Source organism: Sapajus apella, unplaced genomic scaffold (genome assembly GCF_009761245.1).
Source record: "Sapajus apella isolate SASKATOON/1434 unplaced genomic scaffold, GSC_monkey_1.0 scaffold3, whole genome shotgun sequence".
Classification (NCBI taxonomy): Eukaryota; Metazoa; Chordata; class Mammalia; order Primates; family Cebidae; genus Sapajus; species Sapajus apella.
Window position 1 is genome coordinate 65660154 of NW_022436943.1, and position 18117 is coordinate 65678270.

Consider the following 18117-nt stretch of genomic DNA (forward strand, 5'->3'; position numbering starts at 1 on the left):
GTGCGCGGGCCCCGCCCCCTTCTCCCAGTGCGCGGGCCCCGCCCCCACTCCCAGTGCGCGGGCCCCGCCCCCACTCCCAGTGTGCAGCTGGTTGGAGTTCCTCCTGGGAGCCCTTTATCCGTGGCTGTCTCAGAGTGATAAAAAATACTCAAAATCAAAAAGAAGGCTAAAAAAGGAAGGAAAAAAACCACAGACCCCAAAGGAAATATAATACATCGTAGTAAAATGGTAGCTCTAAACCCAAATCTATCACTGATGCTTTATGAAATGTAAAATGGTTCAAGTTCCAATTAAAAGATAAAGATTCTCTGACTGGCTTTTAAAACACTCAATTTGTGCCGTTCACAGAGACACACATAAACCATAAGACTACACAAAATTAGGGCACAGCTGAGACTGCCTTTGCAAAATTATAACTGAGGAAATAATGACAGTGAGAGAGAGCACCTTGCCTGTACCTCTTAGGCCGTCCTTGTTCGTCCGAGGGGTAGGCAGAACTCACTTTGGGAAGGAATTCAGTTTATGGCCGGGCATGGCCTGACTCTGAAACAAAATTGATAACAGCCCTTTCCCTGAAAAGACCTCCTTCTTGCCTGGGGTCCAGTCTGCCTTTGTAGGACTAATAAATTAGCTACAAGATTAGAAATTACAATTTAGGGGTCATGTAGCCTCTGGCTCGAAGAGTCTGAACCTCCCCAAGTTGTTCCTGGGGGTAATAACACTATTGTAAAACCTAAGGTCAGTCAGTGCTCCAGATCCTGCAGACCCTTGCTGGACAGCTCAGCTGACACCACCCAGTCCTGTAACATGGCCCAGCCAGTCCTGCCATCCCACCCAGGAACAGAAGACCGAAAGAAAACCTCACTTCCAGCTCTATGATTCCATCTCCAACCTGACCAATCCGCACTCCCCACTTCCAGAGCCCCTACCTGCCAAATCATCTTTAAAAACGCTGATCCCCAAATGCTCTGGGAGACTGATTCCCGTAATAGTGAAACTCTGGTCTCCCGCACAGCCGGCTCTGCTTGAGTGACTCTTTCTCCGTTGCCATTCCCTTGTCTTGATAAAATGGCTCTGTGTAGGCAGTGGGCATGTGAACCCACCAGGCACTTACACAGTGGCCCACAGCTGTCGTCCCACTCAGAAGGCCGAGGCAGGAGGACAGCTGGAGCCCAGGAGTTCAAGACCCACATGGGCAACATAGTGAGATGGGGCAAGGACCCCTCCTGGGTGCCTGCCAGGCTCTCCCAAGCTTGGAAATCAAGTAAAACTCTTGCGTCCCTTCAAGGAAAATTGCAAGCACCTAGCCAGACTTGAGAGGTAAATGAGCACCCCGCCAGGCAGGTGATGGTAGCACGGGTCTCCCACGCAGGCCACAGCCACAGGTGGTTTGCTTCCCTATAGAAACTAAAACATTAACATACATTCTCAAGTCTTTCAGAAACCGCTACCCCTAGGTGGAAAACGCCAACCGCTATCACACAGACCCAGAGACTCGGGAACGGAGGACTGAATTCTGACTGAGTTCTCTGTTCTGAATTTCTTCTGGAGGGGCCTGGAGGGAGTCACGCCTATGGGCCATTGATGTATGCCCATGCACACAGCACCCTGGGCATAACTAACTCCATCTTAGAAAGAGACTCCATTGTATATCTTACAGGGCACTTTGCCAACAAGAGTGAGATGTTTTGCCTAATTGAGGAAGGAGACCCTTAATCACTCTTAAGCATCTAAGACCACCTCTCCCTTGACTTCCACATTGCATTTCAATAGGAGAAGTAAAGGCGGGCAGGCCGGGCACCACCTTTAATCGCCCTCCTATAGATCACAGGCACGGTGTGGAGGAGCCCTTCCGGAAGGATCACAGGCATGGTGTGGAGGATCCCTTCCGGAAGGCATTGTTTTTACTCAAACACGATAAAACCCCACCTAAGCCCCCGACGCCTACTCCATGAACCAAGACCCTGTCACATGTCACTTTTAGAGTTGTAAGCCCAAGAGCCTTTCCTGTGTAATTTCTAGAGTTGCAAGCCTTTATAAGAGCAGGGATTTTCTTTGTTCTGGGCTGCGCCATTCCAGGCATTGTTTCTCACTGGGCTCCTGGCCGAATAAATCACCACTTCCTTCCCAGTGCGGTGTTTGGAGGTTTGTTTTTCGGCCTTTCCTGCTTTATAATGAACAAGTTAAAAATAAAGTCAGCATCCAAATAGATAAGGACGCAAACAGGCGCGCTCTTCCGCTGTCACCTCTCACGAGAGGATTCTGCGACTGCCAAAGGACAGGCCCCAGCAGAACTCACCATCTGCCGCCTGAGACTTCCTTGCAAGATCAACAGACTGGCCCAGACCAGGAGATTTGTGTCTCTTGAAGTCTTCTTCACCCCCGGGATGGCTCCTGAACACTTTCTCCTATCTCTTTTTCCTCTTGATGTTAAACGTTACTTTCTTTGCTATGGAAGCTTTAACCTGCAACATTTACATACTGATTAAGTACGCTATTATGTTATCCTGTGCAGTATTGGCTTGAGCCCATGCGACTGCAGCTCCGACATGGAGGGAACAGGGCACAAGGGAGAAAGCCCCCTTGGAAACACCATGTAGCTACTGGCTTTGGGGGTTGAACTAGCATCAGTACAATTCTGATGCTGTGGGAAGACACGAGCATGCGCAGACGTGGTTCTCTCACTTTGCACTGCCACGACACCCCGTGTATTGGTTCATGATTTTGTCTGCAGCTTCTGCTTTCCTGAAACGTTCCCGTGCCCTGAAGAACCCCAGCTTGTAAGCCACCAGGGAGCTTGGGTCTTCAGCAAGAGCTATCCTTTCCCCTTGCTCAGTATCATGCAATAAATATCGTTTTTCCCCTGCTGCAAATTGCAACACCACTGTTTGACTTTACTGCCCCGGTGAGAGGACCCCGGTTCGGTTCAGGAACAGTAGCAAGAATGTCAGAGGTGTTCAAACTGGAGTGACCCCAGCGTGAATAAAAGCTGAATAAAGCCACACCTGCTGCGCGACATTCCCAGGGGTTGGGCACTCTTGGTCACAAGATGCTTATGGCTGAGAGAACAAGTTACTAATGCTAACTAATAAATCAGACACAGAATGTAAGGAAATGTCCATATATATATTTACATATATATATATATATATATGTATATATATATATATATATATTTTGAGACAGAGTCTTGCTCTGTCGCCAGGTGCCAGGTGCCAGGCTGGAGTGCAGTGGTGCAATCTTGGCTCACTGCAACCTCCGCCTCCCGGGTTCAAGCAGTTCTCCTGCTCAGCCTCCCAAGTAGTTGGGACTACAGAAACGCACCACCACGCCCAGCTAATTTTTGTATTTTTTAGTAGAGACAGGGTTTCACCATGTTGACCAGGATGGTCTCGATCTCTTGACCTCGTGATCCGCCCACCTCGGCCTCCCAAAGTGCTGGGATTACAGGCCTGAGCACCGCGCTCGGCCAATGTCCCAATATTTTAAGAACAAAAGCACTCTTAGTTTGAGACTACGTTTTGCTTTAAAAATAGTGGTAAAAGGTCGGGCGCGGTGGCTCGAGCCTGTAATCCCAGCACTTTGGGAGGCTCAGGCGGGTGGATCACGAGGTCAAGAGATCGAGACCATCCTGGTCAACACGGTGAAACCCCGTCTCTACTAAAAATACAAAAAATCAGCTGGGCATGGTGGTGCATGCCTGTAATCCCAGCTACTCAGGAGGCTGAGGCAGGAGAATTGCCTGAACCCAGGAGACGGAGGTTGCGGTGAGCCGAGATCGCGCCATTGCACTCCAGCCTGGGTAACATGAGTGAAACTCCGTCTAAAAAAAATAAAATAAAATAAAATAAAAAAATAAATAAAAATAGTGGTATAGGGTCCAGGGACGGTGGCTCACACCTGTAATCCCAGTACTCTGGAAGGCCGAGGCAGGCAGATAACTTAAGGTCGGAGGTTCAAGACCAGCCTGGCCAACATGGTCAAGAAATCTCCAAATAAATTGCTTTTTGTTTCTGTTTTTGTTTTGATTTTTTAGAGACAGGGTCTCGTCTCACTCTGTTGCCCAGGCTGGAGTGCCATGGTGCCATCATGGCTCACTGCAGCCAACTGCAGACTCAAGCAATTCTCCCACCTCAGCCTCCCAAATAGCTGGAACTACAGGCACACACCACCATACCCGGCTAATTTTTGTATTTTTTGTAGAGACAAGGTTTCACCGTGTTGCCTAAGCTGGTCTCAAACTCCTGGGCTCAAGTGATTCTCCTGCCTCGGCCTCCCAAAGTGCTGGGATTACGGGCGCAAGTCACCGTGTCAAGCCTTAAATGTTCTCTAAATAGATCACCAACAGACAAAAGAAAATTTAAGGCATAAAGCATGAATGGCAGTGAAAAGGTTTAATTCAAAATGATAAAAAATGCAGTTAACCAAAAAATGATCATTCTAAATTTGTTAACATCCATTAAATGGTCAGAAAATAAATAAAACTAAAGTTGAGAGAACTAAAAAGAGAAAAATCATACTTTGAGGCCCTGTAACACACCCTGTGAATAGCAGATGAAAAATCAACCGAGGCAGAGAGTTAAACCAGGAGGAAGGAAAGAAATTAACAGAGGCTGGGGGCCATGGCTCACACCTGTAATCCCAGCACTTTGGGAGGCAGGGGCAGGAGGGCCGCCTGAGCACAGGAGTTCAAAACCAGCCTAGACAACATAGCAAGACCCTGTCTCTTTTAAAGTAAATTTTAAGGCCGGGCACAGTGGCTCATGACTGTAATCCCAGCACTTTGGGAGGCCAAAGTGGGTGGATCACCTGAGGTCGGGAGTTCGAGACCAGACTGGCCAACATGGTGAAACCCTGTTTCTACTAAAAATACAAAAATTAGCCAGGCATGGTGGTGAGCTCCTATCATCCCAGCTACTCGGGGGGCTGAGGTGGGAGAACTGCTGGAACCCTGGAGGCAGAGGCTTCAGTGAGCCAGGATCATGCCACTGCACCCCAGCCTGAGCGACAGAGCAAGACCCCATCTCAAAACAAAACAAAACAAAATTTAATTGTAAAAATGTAAAAAATAAAACAAATTTTAAAATTAAAAAAAGAAAGGTAGCACGTAGAAAACTGGACACAGCAATTCCAGAACATACAAACATTTACAACTACTGATCACGTTATGAGCCATGAAAAGTTTTCACAAATTAGTTGAAATCATACAGAGTGGCTTCTGTAATTACAGTTCAATTAGACCAGAAATTATTACCCAAAACAAGGAAATCCTCCTCTGTTTGGAAATGAACAAGTATATTTATACATAACCCACATGTCATAGAAGATATCAAAATGAAAACAGAATTTTGCTCTGTTGTCCAGGCTGGAATGCAGTGGGCACGATCAAAGCTCACTACAGCCCTGACCTTTAAGTAGCAGGGACCATAGGCACACACCTCCACACTTGCTAGTTTTTACTTTTGAGATGGGATTTCACTCTTGTTGCCCAGGCTAGACTGCAGTGGTGTGATCTCGGCTCACTGCAACCTCCGCCTCCAGGTTCAAGTGATTCTCCTGTCTCAGCCTCCTGAGTAACTGGAACAACAGGCATGCAATACCATGCCTGGCTAATTTTTGTATTTTTGGTAGAGACAGGGTTTCACCATGTTGGCCATGGTTGGTCTCAAACTCCTGACCTCAGGTGATCTGCCCGCCTCAGCCTCCCAAAGTGCTGAGGCTTGCGGTCCTGAGCCACCACGCCCAGCTATAACTGCATGCTTTGAGAGAACTGGGTCCACTGTTAGGTCTCAGAAAACAATACCCCAAAAGATGGCACTTTGACGTGCTGAAGAAACTTCAAGAACTTTCTGACCTCCCCAACAACCCACAGACTCTCCCAAAGTCGGATGGAGTTGTTCTCAAGTTCCTTTGTCTGCCTAAAGTCTGCACCCACCAAAAAGAACCATTGTGCTTTCTTCCCCTACCCCAAGAGGAAGAATGTCACCGGACCTGAACAGACCCTATCACAAGACAATCACATCTGTCCCTCAGGCCCATTCCAATTGCAAAAAGAACTACCTACAAGTTAATCTCTGCTCCACTGCGTTCAGCTGAATTCCTCTTCTCCCCCAGGCGTGTGTGGCCAGGATGGTCCCTAAGCATATGAACCCTGCTGGGGGGTGAGGGATATTGTTCAGTGCTTTTCCCTTGTGTACACATTAATACACATATGCGCCTTTTCTGCAGTTAATCTGCCTTTTCTGAGTTTTCTTAAAAAGCCACGGATTAAAAAAGAAGTTTTCCCGTTGACCGTTACCTTCATATGTTAAAAAAAGATTCAGGCTAGGCGTGGTTGCTCAAGCCTGTAATGCCAGCACTTTGGGAGGCTAAGGTGGGAGGATCACTTCAGATCAGGAGTTCGAGACCAGCCTGACCAACGTGGTGAAACCCTGTCTCTACTAAAAATACAAAAATTAGCCAGACATCGTGGCACGTGACTGTAATCCCAGCTACTCGGGAGGCTGAGACACGTGAATTGCTGGAACCCAGGAGGCGGAGGTTGCAGTGAGGTGAGATTGCGCCATTGCACTCCAGCCTGGCGGACAGAACAAGACTTCGTATCAGAAAAAGATCATTAATGAATGAAGCATTCATCACAGGAAGTTACAAAAAGAACAGCAAATGGAATTAAAAAAAACAAAACAAGAAACTAATAAAAGTGACATCAGAAATTAATAATATAGAAATTATGTACACATTAGGTAGGATACGCACGTTAGTTATGTCTTTGGATAAACTAAAAACTTGGATAACTCTTTCTTTTCTTTCTTTTTGAGACAGGGTCTCACTCTGTTGCCAGGGCTGGAGTGCAGTGGTGCCATCTCAGCTGACTGCAGCCTCTGCCTCTCAGGTTCAAGCGATTCCCGTGCCTCAGCCTCCCGAGTAGCTGGGATTACAGGCTCGCACGACTGCACCCAGCTACTTTTTGTATTTTTTGCAGAGATGGGGTTTCACCATGTTGGCCAGGCTGGTCTCAAACCCCTGACCTCAGGTGATCCACCTGCCTCGACCTCCCAAAGTGTGAGGATGACAGCTGTGAGCCACGGCACCCAGCCTTAAAAATGTGAATAACTCTTGTGAGAGACCAGTCAAGAAGAGAAGAAAAACAGCCACGATAGCAATGGGAAAAAATAAGAATCAAAGAGGCGTTGCAGGGCACAGTGACTCACGCACGCCTGCGCTCCGGGCACTTTGGGAAGGCAAGGCAGATGGATCCCTTGAGCCCAAGGGAGAAAGAGCGAAGGGGGAAGTACCACACACTTTTAAACCATTAGTTCTTGTGAGAACTCAATCACTGTCTCGGAACAGCGAGGGGGATCCCCGCCGCTCACCTGCCCCCAGGCCCCTCCTCCAATTCAACGTGAGATCTGGGCGGGGACAAAGCCAAACCAGGTCAGCCTGTAACTTCTTTCTCCCTCAAGCGTGTAAAATCGATGTGTACCCCGGCCACCTTGGGCACATACGCCCAGAACCTCCTGAGTCTCTCTCACAGGTCATAGTCCTCGCCTTTGGCTCAGAATAAACCTCTTCAAATATTTTACGGAGTTTGGTTTTTTTTTTTTTTTCAACACACCCCATCCTGTGAAACGCAGAGGAAGCCAGATGAATGGCTCACACCTATCATCTCAACACCTGGCGACCCCAAGGTGGGAGGATCACCTGAGGCCAGGAGGTCAGGAGACCGGCTTGGCCAACGACCCAAGATCTCATCTCCAAAAAAATAAGCAAATAAAAATGAATGCATAGTGGCTTCAGTCTTCTCTCCCGGGGCTTCCAGTTGTCACTCTTGTTAGTTTCTTCGGGGGCTCTTGAACAGTACTCAGGGTGTCAAGAGGTACAGTCGGGAAGGATGGGGGCCTGAATGAGGGGGTTAAGAGCATCCTCTGGGGGAGGCGTGAGGAGAGGCCGTGGTGTGGCCTTCGCACACCGAAACTCCTGGAGGTCGGGGAGGGGCGGATGTCCAGACCGTGGACTATGAGTGGAAATGCCTTCAGCCACCCTGACTCCACCTAGGAAGGGCCCCAAGGCAGAGCCAGCAGGTGAGCCTGGATAGCCCCAGCAATGATGAGACAGTAAGTTTGGGGTGACCAACAGGGAGCCCCAGCAGGAGTCCAGGAGGAGAGAGAAGCTGGGTATTGACCCTGCCGGCCCCTCCTGCAGTCCCCAGGACTGTCCCCGGCCCTCACTCCTCTTGAGCAGCTCACCTGCCTCGGTGGCCCCTCTCCTCCTGCCCCCTCCTTTAGGGTCTAGTTTAGGGGTGGCAGCGGTCCTGCCACTGCACTCAGAGTGGGGGTGCGGCACTACTGTCTTGTTTCTGGGAAGCCCACCCCAGAAAGACAGCCTAGGGCTGGGTCATCTCAGCACTTTGGGAGGCTGAGGCAGGAGGATCACTTGAGCCCCAGAGTTCCAGACCAGCCTGAGCAGTGTAGAGAGACCCCCACCTCTACGTGAGGAGGGGGAGGGAGAGAGGCTCCTGGTAAACACTCATATTTTGTAAACTCTCCTCCTATTTAGTGACTGGGATGCTCCATCCGTTTCTGCCGCCAGCTTGCTGGACACAGGGCCTGTCCCAGACGCCTCTCAAAGGGTGAAAGGCTCAGTCGCATCCCAGACCCCCTCCTCAGGCAGATGAGCTGAGTCCCCACCCACAGCCTGCCTGGCCCCTGTGAGGGTGGTATGCAGGCTGACCCTGGAAGAGGGACATTCAAACGGGCGGACGGCCTTCTCCCTCGTGGCTGGGCTCCGGAGAGAGCTGCCATAGGCCATCAGCATCCGGGCTCTGGAAACAAGGAGGGCAGAGGCTGGCCCAGCCTAGGGAGACCCTGCAGAGACGCGGCCTCCAGGCTCATCCTGCCCCAGTTCCCCAGGGCGGGACTTCTTTTTCCGCTTTAATCTCTCTATCTACAGGCTCCGCTGCTTCATGAGCTCCAGACGTCTTGGGGATGCCAGGAGAGGGTTAGGGTCCCCGCCAAGTACCAGGGACGTAAGAATGCAGCAGGCGTGCTAGAGCTGGAGACCCCTCTTCCCTTTAAGTCAGTCACATGTCATTACAATGTGGGAGCGTCCCCACCAGAGAGGACAGTCCCAGGGCTGGCTAGCCACGCGTGGTTTGAGGGCGCAGAGGCCCCCGAGGCACTCCTGGGCCACCTGCCCGCTGGGGACTCCTCCCAAGCCCACCCCGGCCTCCCCACAGGGCCCGGCTCAATTTCCTGACACTGGGCCAGGTCTGCCGCCTGCTTGTCTTCTGTCCAATTGGGTGCTCTTTCTTTGTGACTGACACAAAGTGGGAACAAATTCTTCTTCTGGTGACGCCCACGCCCCAGGGGGCTGGGGGAGAAGCACACGCACCCCAGCCTTCAACCTGAGCTGCTCTGAGCTGCCCGCAACACGGCCAAGCCCCAACCCCTGCAGTTGTGAGGTGAGGCGGGGCGGGGCTGCCTGCGGGGAGGGGGCTGCCTTTGGGGTGGGGTGGGGGCTGCCTGCTCATTCTAGGGTACTGGTTCGGAGCCACCCCCGGCCACCTCACCCTCCAGGGCTGCGTGAGTCCTGCGCAGCAGCAAAGCCAGAAGAGCCCGTTCTCCACCCCACCCAGTCCTCACACGGCCACCCAAAGGAGAACTCTGTCTGCCTCACCACCACCATCCTCGCCCTGAATTCTCACCCAGAGCCCCACACCTGCAGCGCACCTCCTCCCCTTAGCGCCCCCACCCGGCCTCCCAGGCCTGGCCCACCCGACCTCACCTTCCTCCCTCTGGCTGATTCTCAGCCGCTTGCCCTGCAGGCCTGCCAGGGAGAGGAAGGTGGGGCACGGGGAGCACCCTGCCCTCAGCGGTTCCTCCCTCAGGCGTTTGTTGATTGGCCCACAACAAGGTGGGTGCCTGCATTTTCCATTTCACAGGAACTTTCTTTCTCCACCCCTCGCCCCCCCATCCCGGCTGCAACCCCGCAAAGGACTCTCACTCTGTCACCCAGGTTGGAGTGCAGTGGTAGAATCTTGGCTCACTGCAACCTCTGCCTCCCGGGTTCAAGAGATTCTCCTGCCTCAGCCTCCCGAGTAGCTGGGACTACAGGCACCCACAACCATGCCCAGCTAATTTTTATATTTTATTAGAGATGGGGTTTCACCATGTTGGCCAGGCCAGTCTCAAACTCCTGACCTCAAGCGATCCACCCACCTTGGCCTCCCAAAGTGCTGGGATTACAGGCGTGAGCCACGGCCGCCAGCCCGATTTACTCTTTGCACTAGAGCTGACAGCGGGCAGGCCTGGTGGCTCACACCTGTAACCTCATCAATTTGAGAGGCCAAGGCAGGAAGATCGCTTCAGGCCAAGAGTGAAACCACTTTTGCAAGATTATAACAATGAGAGGAATATAACATAACTGACTCAATCTTGCTTCTAATCTCACAAGCTAACTGCCGTCGTTCATTCCCAGGCACAGGCCAAGCTAACTATGGGAGGAATTTAGTTCATCGTTTAAAGTAAGGATGGGCCAGGCACTCGTGCCTGTAATCCCAGCACTTTGGGAGGCCGAGGCAGGTGGATCACCTGAGGTCGGGAGCTCCAGACCAGCCTGGACAACATGGCGAAACCCTGTCTCTAGTAAAATAAAAAAAAAAAAAAAAAATTAGCCAGTGTGGTGGTGGGTGCCTGTAATCCCAGCTACTGGGGAGGCTGAGGCAGGAGAATCACTTGAACCCAGGAGGCAAAGGTTGCAGGGAGCTGAGATAGCACCGCTGTACTCCGGCATGGCTGACAAGAGCGAAACTCCATCTCAAAACAAACATAAATAAAAATAAAACGTAAAGTAAGAGTGTTAATAGTCCCTTCCCAAAACCACTCCCCTCCTTGTTGGAGACCAAAGCCACGTTTGTAAAACTAGTGAAAGACCACAAGGGTAGCATTATGGTAGGGGCTTGACATTTTCTTTTTGAGACGAAGTCTCGATCTGTCACCCAGGCTGGAGCGCAGTGGTGCAATCTCAGCTCGCTGCAACCTCCTCCTCCCTGGTTCAAGCGATTCTCCTGCCTCAGCCTCCCAAGTAGCTGGGATCACAGGCGCCCGCCACCACACCCAGCTAATTTCTTTTTCTTTTTTTTTTTCTTTTTTATTTTTATTAGAGATGGGGTTTCACCATGTTGGGCAGGCTGGTCTCCAACTCCTGACCTCAGGTGACCCAACCGCTTCAGCCTCCCAAAGTGCTGGGATTACAGGCATGAGCCCCGTGCCCGGCCCGGGAGCTTGACTTCTGCTAATGAGCCGGGATAGGCAGTCAAGGAAGCCACCATGTTCTCGGGACGCAGCAGCCGTGGCCGCCGTGCAGTCCACACAATAAACCTTTCCATTTGCACTGTGGTCCAGCTCACCCAAGCAAAGCTCTCTCCAGGAGGGAAATCCCCGGCCCCCAACTAGAGAGCATGCATATTGGATTTTTACCTGTCCTCACGGTGACCCTTTGCTCATTTTAACAGTAGAAAGCATACCCCGGGGAGGAGATTTCAGAGGCTAATGAGTCATGTTACATAGGAACAAGCCTGTGAGGCTGCTGCCCGTGTGCCCCCAGAGGACCCCCCAGACCGAGCTTCCTAGCAACGCCTCCCCCACCGCGTGTGAGGAACCAGGGAAGACTCCCATCAGGAGCCTCCCCATGCCAGTCTCCCCTGTCCCACCTGTACGGGCAGCCGGCCCTGGACTCTCCCTCTCGGGGCGTCCTGTCTCTTCTGCACCGGACTTTTAAAATATTCTCTCTCCTTTGCAGGGCACCCCTCTGCCCTGCATCTCCTTGGCTGTGTCTCTGGTTTAAATCCTCTTAAACTAAGAAGAGTGGAGGCCTCGCAGCAGCCCGCAGTGTTTCCGGCGCCATGACTGATGGAGGTTTGTCCGGTCACCCACTCCCGTTTCCCTTCCCTGCGACAGGTACCATGGCTCTGCCAGGCTGCCTGGTTGGCTGGCACTGCGTCTCCCGGGCTGTTCCGGTAAAGGTTGTTAAGGGGCCTGTGCCCTTTCCGTGGATATGTGCTGCTCTCCTCTGGCAGCTGCCTCTGTGCCTCCAACATTATGCCACCCACGTGGGTTGCTCCCAGCATAAGGCATTAGGCTGTTTTGTGGCCGATTTTCACGCCTTTCTGGCCTTGTTGCCGACAGGGCTCCTTTGCTGTCCCTCTGGCAGCACTTGGCCGCCACCTCGCGGCCACTGTGATTTATCGTCTGATCGGGTTTTCTGTTTACAAATTTTTTTTTTTTTTTTTTTTTTTGAGACAGTTTCTGTTGTCCAGGCTGGAGTGCAATGACACCATCTTGGCTCACTGCCACCTCCGCCTCCCGGGTTCAAGCGATTCTCCTGCCTCAGCCTCCTGAGTAGCTGGGACTACAGGCGCCCACCACCACATCCGGCTAATTTTTTGTATTTTTAGTAGGGATGGAGTTTCACCATGTTGGCCAGGCTGGTCTCCAACTCCTGACCTTGAGTGATCCGCCCACCTCGGCCTCCCAAAGTGCTGGGATTACAGCCATGTGCCAGCACGCCCAGCCAACACGTTCTGTTTTGAGGGACACATTAAGAGTACCCCATCCCTCCAGGCTTTATGCATTTTCCAGCTCCTTCAGATTGTCCTTCAACTGGCTTTCTTTGCTGAATAAAAGATGCTCAGTCATACAGATTCCAGGTCATGGGGATTGCATCTGGCCATTCCGGGCATTATAATCAGACATCACAAATGGTCAACCAGGAGGCAGGGAAAGGCTTGCTGGAGAGACATCAGGACCCCCTGCCAGCAAGGGGGCCAACTTGGTCGGCCTGGAGACTTCCAGCCCCGGTGAGACCCGGCAAATGCCCATGACCTCCTAGGGCCCTGGTTTCATGGGGTGTCAAGGGGACATCCCAGACCCTGTCATGGTCCAGCTTGAGGAGGCTGAGGTGGGAGGATCACGTGAGCCTGGAAGACGGAGGCTGCAGTGAGCCATGATAGTACCACTGCCCTCCAGCCTGGGCATCAGAGTGAGACCCTGTCTTGACAAAAAAAGAGTCTTTCCTCTGGTCCCCTCTAGCTCCAGGATGTCTCCACCCAGGCTGCCCAAGACCAGTCTTGCCTTCATTCCTCTTCTGGGAGTATTTGTGCACTGCGCAGCTGGAGAACACCGCTAAGTACAGAGGGTGTGAAGTTGTGAAATATACATTAGGTCCTCTTCCCCGTGTCTGGACATTCAATTCCTAAAATCCTAGGAATCTCCACAGTGATGTCTTTTTGTGCACTAATGATTGACTGAAGGCTGGCAGCCCCTACGCAGCTTCAGGGTAGGGCAGGTCTCCAGAAAGATCGTCTAAGGCAGGCTTAGAGGGTTAGCGCTCTCCTCCAGCCCCCCAGTCCCCCAGCCCCCAGGGAGGGGAGAGCCTGAAGGCTAAGCTGAAATTCAGCCCATGTAATGAAGCCTCCATAGAGGGCCCAAAAGGACAAGGTTTGGGGAGCTGTTGGATGGCTGACCACCTGTAGCTGCCCAGAGGGCGGTGCACCCATGGAGGGCCTGAAAGCTCCATTCCCTTTCCCCACCCATCTCCTCATTGGTAACCTTTGTAAATATCTTTTTTTCTTTTGAGATGGAGTTTCGCTCTTGTCACCCAGGCTGGAGTGCAATGGCGCTATCTCAGCTCACTGCAACCTCCGCCTCCCAGATTCAAGTGATTCTCCTTCCTCAGCCTCCCCAGTAGCTGGGATTACAGGTATTCACCACCATGCCTGGCTAATTTTTGTATTTTTTTTTTGAGGAAGAAAGAGAGAAAGAAAGAAAGAAAAAGAATTAAAAAAAAAGAAAAAGAAAAAAAAAAGAATAAAGGAAAGGAAGAAAGAGGAAGAGGAAGAGGGAGAGAGAACAGGGGTGTTGCTTTATTGCCCGGGCTAAAATGCAGTCTAAAAACGGGTATGCCTGTAATTATGTTTAATGATAGAGACAGGAAGAAAATAATTAACAAGCAGCCAACCAATATTTCATTTAAACCTGAAAATACGTGTGATGTAGTACTGATAAGAGTGTATATTTTGTGTATTTAAAGTGGAGAGGTCTATGAATGTTAATTAAGTCTACTTGTTCCGGATCTGAGTTCAAGTCCTGGATATCGATGTTAACTTTCTGTCTCATTGATCTGTAAGTCTCCCGCTATTATTGTGTGGGAGTCCAAGTCTCTTTATAAGTCTTATATATCTGGGTATTTCTGTATTGGGTGCATATATATTTGGGATCTTTAGCTCTTCTTGTTACATTGATCCTTTTATATAATATCCTTCTTTGCTTCTTTTGATCTTTGTTGCTTTGAAGTCTATTTTATCAGCAAAAATTGCAACTCCTACTTTCTATTTATTTATTTTTGCTCTCCATTTGGTTGGTAAATTTTTCTCCATCCCTTTGTTTTGAGTCTTTGCGTATCCTTGCATGTAAGATGGATCTGGATGTAGCATACCAATGGGTCTTGGCTTTTTTTGCCTGTCTGTGTCTTTGGATTGGGGGATTTAGTCGATTTAAATTTAGAATTAATATCAATATATATGAGTTTGATGCGTCATTTAATGTTGGCTGGCTGTTTTGCCAGTTAATTGATGCAATTTCTTGATTATGTTGATGTTCTTTATTTTTTGGCATTTTTTAGAAAGGCTGATACTGGTTGTTCCTTTCTATTTGTAGTGGTTCTTTCAGAAGCTCTTGTAAAGCAGGCCTGGTGGTTCTGAAATCTCTGAGTGCTTGCTTGTTCACAAAAGATTTTATTTTTCCTTCGCTTATGAAGCTTAGTTTGGCTGGATGTAAAATTCTGGGTTGAAAGTTCTTTTCTTTAAGGATGTTGAATATTGGCCCCCACTCTCTTCTGGCTTGTAGGGTTTCTGCTGAGAGATCTGCTGTGAGTCTGATGGGCTTCCATTTATGGGTGGCCTGACCTTTCTCTCTGGCTGCCCTCAGTATTTTCTCTTTCATTTCAACCCTGGTGAATCTGGCGATTATGTGCCTTGAGGTTGGTCTTCTTGACGAATATCTTTGTGGTGTTCTCTGTATTCCCTGGAGTTGAATATTGTCCTGCCTTGCTAGGTTGGGAAAGTTTTCCTGAATAATATCCTGAAGCGTATTTTCCAGCTTGGATTGATTCTCTTCGTCACATTCAGGTACACCTATCAAACGTAGATTAGGTCTTTTCACATAGTCCCATATTTCTTGGAGACTTTGCTCGTTCCTTTTTATTCTTTTTTCTCTAATCTTGTCTTCTCATTTTATTTCATGAAGTTGGTCTTCGACCTCTGATATCTTTTCTTCTGCTTGATCGATTCGGCTGTTAAAACTTGTGCATAGTTCGCGAAGTTCTCGTGTTGTATTTTTCAGCTCCATTAATTCACTTATATTCCTCTCTAAATTATGTGCTATTTTTAACATTTCGTCAAACCTTTTTTCAGAGTTCTTAGTTTCTTTGCATTGGGTTAGAACAAGTTCTTTTAATTCCCAGAAGTTTCTTATCATCCACTTTTTAAAGCCTGCTTCTGCTAACGGAACACAGTCTTTCTCCATCAGGCCTTGTCCTGTTGCTGATGAGGAACTGTGATCCCCTGTGGAGGGAGAGGCATTCTGAGTTTGGGTATTCTCAGCCTTTTTAGGCTGTTTTCTTCCCTTCTTTATAGATTTATCCATCTGTGGTCTTTATAATTACCGTCTTTATAGTTGGGTTTCTGAATGGACGTCCAAGTTGTTGATTCCCGGCGCTAGAATCTAAGCAACCCACTGCACCGGCCAAAACAGCGGCGTTAAGATTGATGGTGCTTTTCTGACTCTGCACCAAGAACCACCGCACCAAGGCAGCGGCAAAACCGCCTCACCGGCCTCAAGAGTCATGCTGGAGACCCGTGGGGCTCCTCCGCTGGGAATCTCCTGGTGCATGAGCAACAAAAATTGGTCTGAAAGTGTGGCGTCCTCTCGTTCTCTGCGCTTTCAGTGGGAGCTACAATCCCGAGCTGCTAGTGATCAGCCATCTTGGATCTCTTATTTTTTTTACCTAATTTTTGTATTTTTAGTAGAGACAGAGTTTCCCCATGTTGGCCAGGCTGGTCTCAAATTCCTGACCTCAGGTGATCTGCGCAACTCGGCCTCCCAAAGAGCTGGGATTACAGGTGTGAGCCGCTGCACCCAGCCCCTTTGTAATATCCTTTATAATAAAGTAGTAAATGTGTTTCCCTGAGTTCTGTGACCCATGAGAAAAGAAAAGAACTTCTATCTATGGAATGTGAGTCCTTTTAAATTATTAGGCCCAGGCCAGGCACATTGGCTCACCCCTGTAGTCCCAGCACTTTGGGAGGCCGAGGCAGGTGGATTGCTTTAGGCCAGGAGTTCAAGACCAGCCTGGGCAACACAGTGAGACCCCCATCTCTACAAATAAATAAATTAGCCAGGAGTGGTGGTACATGCCTGTAGTCCCAGCTATTTGGGAAGCTGAGGTGGGAAAATCACTGGAGCTCGGGAGGTGGAGGCTGCAGTGAGCCATGATTGCACCACTGCACTCCAGCCTGGGTGACAGAGTAAGACCCTACCTGAGAAAAACAGAACATAAATTATCAGGCCCAGAGAGATTAAACAGCAATCCCACCCTTCTTCCCCCGGAGCTGAGCTTTCATCCCTTGAAACTTGCTGCTGCTGCAAGGAGCTATGAATTAACCTTACGGTGCCACACTGACCCTGGAACCCACACCCAAGAGCTTAACGACATGGAGCCAGTCATGGATCAATTGATTTCTGTGAACCAATTAGAATTATTAGAATTTGTATCAGCCAACACCTTTCCCGCCTTTTTGCCTTTAAAAAATTCACCTGTTGGGGCCGGGCGCGGTGGCTCAAGCCTGTAATCCCAGCACTTTGGGAGGCCGAGGCGGGTGGATCACGAGGTCAAGAGATCGAGACCAACCTGGTCAACACGGTGAAACCCTGTCTCTAGTAAAAATACAAAAAATTAGCTGGGCATGGTGGTGCGTGCCTGTAGTCCCAGCTACTCAGGAGGCTGAGGCAGGAGAATTGCCTGAACCCAGGAGGCGGAGGCTGCGGTGAGCCGAGATCGCACCATTGCACTCCAGCCTGGGTAACAAGAGCGAAACTCCGTCCCAAAAAAAAAAAAAAAAAGTCACCTGTAACTGTTGCAAAGGTTTCTTCTTGTATTAGTATTAACTTTGCTCTTTAGCCTGGCAGCTTCTCCAGCAAACTGAACCCTACAGGGAGTTGCGGGAACCCCAACTTGAAGCCGGTTGGTCAGAAGCTCTGGAAGCTGTGGTTTGCAGCTGGAGTCTGAAGCGGGGACAGCTGGGGACTGCCCTCAGCCTGCAGGATCTGACGCTACCTCCAGGTCGATGGTGTGAGAATTAAATGACAGGACCCCCAGCTGGTTTCCACCAAAGAACCGATTGCTTGTTAGTTGGTGGGGAGAACCATCACCCGCCCACAATTTGGTCTGTGTTGATGGCTGTTGGTTTGAGTGGGAGAACAGGAAAAGCATGTTGAGCGTTTTTTTTTCCCACACGCAGAGGGGTAAAGCAGACCTGGTACAAGCGGGGCTGAGCATCACCCCCGAGGGTGCGAGGGCAGGAGGCTCCAGTGCCCGGGGTTTCTCCTGGGCGAAGATCTGGGAAGGCTCTGGAGGATGGAGGGAGAGGGCTTTCCCAGTGCAGGTGCCGTGAAGAGGCTCACCCAGCAGGACATCCAGCGGGCTGAGAGCTTCCTCCGGCCAAACACAGGCAGGGCAAGGGAGGACCTGACGGGGCCCATCAGCTCGTACAGTGGGAAGATCATTGAGCCTGAAATTTACTGTCCTGCAAGATGAGGAAAAGGGAAAAGCCCTCAGGCGTAGAAGCTACAGTGGAAAGGCAAACTGGGCTCTGGATGAGCTCAGGTTCCTGCAGCCGGCCTGATGGGCTACCTGTGTCGGATGCCATGTGATAGATTTCAGCCAGCCCGCCCGCAACCAGAGAGATTCGGCCCACGGTGCTGGTGGTCTCAGCATCTGTGGGGGGGGCGTTCATGGTGCAGGGGGTCTCAGCATCTATAGGGGATGTGCCCACAGTGTGAG